Source organism: Penaeus chinensis, chromosome 43, assembly GCF_019202785.1.
Source record: "Penaeus chinensis breed Huanghai No. 1 chromosome 43, ASM1920278v2, whole genome shotgun sequence".
NCBI lineage: Eukaryota > Metazoa > Arthropoda > Malacostraca > Decapoda > Penaeidae > Penaeus > Penaeus chinensis.
The window spans coordinates 11,374,707-11,377,206 of record NC_061861.1 but is presented as its reverse complement, the minus strand read 5'-3'; the positions used below and the strand labels follow the sequence as shown (position 1 = coordinate 11,377,206).

At 44.4% G+C, this 2,500-nt stretch overlaps 1 protein-coding gene across 1 annotated transcript in view; it reads right to left on the bottom strand.

The window, feature by feature from the left end:
* Positions 1 to 2,500, bottom strand: part of LOC125048313 (nucleolar protein dao-5-like) — a 7,440-nt gene that overhangs the window by 3,345 nt on the left and 1,595 nt on the right. The window lies entirely within an intron of this gene.

The following is a 2,500-nucleotide window of genomic DNA, read 5'->3' as shown; positions in this document are numbered from 1 at the left end:
TCAGGTTTAAGAAACAGCATATGAACTATTTTATAATCTGACTTTTTCTAAATCAGCTGAAGAATCTCGGCGAGATAAAAAGCGGGAAACTCTAAACCGTTTTCTGTGACGCAATGAACTCGTACCTCTGCAAATAAGAGTTAATTTGTCCCTTTGTTTAACGATGACGGCAGCTGTTGACACGTTGCAGATTGCAATCGCCGACCACAGAAGACCTGAAGCTAACGGCGGCACTAAGGTACAAAAAGGGGGCAGCATCTTTTAAAAGCGAATTGGGCCGATGACCGACGTAATGCTAGGACCCACGTCGTATACCCTTGTATTTTTGTCTATATAATGCTCCAAGTTTTGTACCACACTGCAGGTCATAATAATGGTGAAGTACTGTCGCTTTTCTTCTGTTATTCACACAATCGCAAACAAAAATACTGGACATACATTTTTGTCTTTTTGTTTTGTCGAACCTTTTCACCGGGACCATTGCCTGTGCGGTCTATTGTGTGCCGGAAATGCTGACATTTATAGTTGATGGATGGATAAATCTCTCTGGCCAGTCTGAGATAAAACAGGCGAACCAAATGGATACAAAATATAGCCAGAATAAGATGTGGTTGTAAACGCCTGGAAATGTCAGACTAATGGACTTGGAAAGGACAGTCTTCGGCAGAATTGGAAATTCCACAACAGCGCTGCAGCAAGGCCCAATATATGCATGTATACACACACACACACACACACACACACACACACACACACACACACATATATATATATATACACACACATATACATATATATATATATATATATAATATATATACATATATATACATATATTTAGACACATATACATATACATATATATATATATATATATATATATATATATATATATATAAACTCCAGCAAAGCCCAATCACCTATCTTTTTCACTTCATCATACTCTTATCAGATACATCAACGCATATCACAGCCATCACAATAGAGTATCAGACAACAACAACAATAACAGCCCCAAACAAGAGCAACAGCACCCAGGACGACGGGAACCTCCGTCGCGAGATGAAATGCGACATCGCTTTCTCTCTCGCCGCTGCTCCTTGCTAAATGAGGCATCACCAGAGCCCCCCCCCCCCCCCCCCCCCTGCTGCCTCTGCGACACCTGCCTCCTGCGGCCAATTAAGTCCTCCGCGTAACTCCTCTCCTTTCCGATCGCGTCTGTTACGTTACGGCGTCCGTGGCGGTAATTCGTTCCCGTCGACACTCGGGAGGATCTGCGGTGTGATGAATGGGTAGTGACGTCACTTCCTGTCACCGCCTGCTGCTGTACTCCTCACGCCCATTCCGCCCATCCCGCCCGCCCGCCTACGGTAAGACCCGCCTCGCCTCCCGTTAGATTAATCATGGAGAGCGGTGTGAAAGAGCGTGCTTTGAATAATGGCGCCTCGCGTTGTGCGGCCGCCCGAAGGCGCTGTAATGATACGATACCGAAGGCAGATCAGGCCGCCCTCGGATAGTTTCCCAGAGGACGGTTTCGCATGCGGCGCCGCTCCTAACCCTTCCCCTTCCATTCCTTATTCTTCCATTCCTTATTCGTCTCCTTTTCTGCTTCTCCTTCTTCTTCCTCATTTTCTCTTTTTAAGCTATGATTCTTTTCCTCGTCTTTTTCGTCTCCTTCTTCTTTTGCTGTCTCTTCTTCTTCTTCTTGTTCATCCTCCTCTTCTTCTTTTTCTTTAATCTCCCCTTCCCTTTCTTATAACGGATGCCACATAGTGCCACACACACACACACACACACACACACACACACATATATATGTATGTATGTATGTATGTATGTAAATGAGCGAGTACATTGTGCATGCGCGTCTGAACTGCAAAGAGCTTTTCTCCGCATAACCGCCCCCCCCCCCCCCCCCATCGCTCGCTTGAGGTGGCTTGTTTACAATAGCCTCTGGCCAGGCGATCGTCAGCTGGTGTCAGCAAGCATCAGTAACTACCATCACAAACCATTTACCAGCTGACAGAAAGAACCTGTGATCCTTATGGAACTAATGGAGCGTGTGTGGGAGAGAGGGGGAGAGGGCGGGGGGTGGGGAAGGAGGAGGAGGAGAGAGGGGGTAGGCGGTGTGAGACGGATAACATGTGCGAAGTGGCAGTTGCCTCTTGGGGGCGTGTGATCTAAAAGATTTTGTGTGCGTTTGGGCGCGTACATCTGTGTGCGTTTTTGTTTCATTCTTTGTCTATTTTATATATTTCCTGGCTTTGTTTTGTTTTCCTTTTTGTTTGAATATGTTCTCATTTTTAAATGTATTTTTGTATATCTATTTTACTTTATTTACTTTCCTTCATTTTCCTTTAACATTACCTTTTGTTCTTCCACTTTGTCTTTCCCTGCCTTTTGAATCCGATATTTTTTATCTCATGTCCTACAATTGTCAAATAGCATGTTAAAAAATGTCTTTTGTTTGATTATTTTCGTTGTCAATGACAAGTCAAAC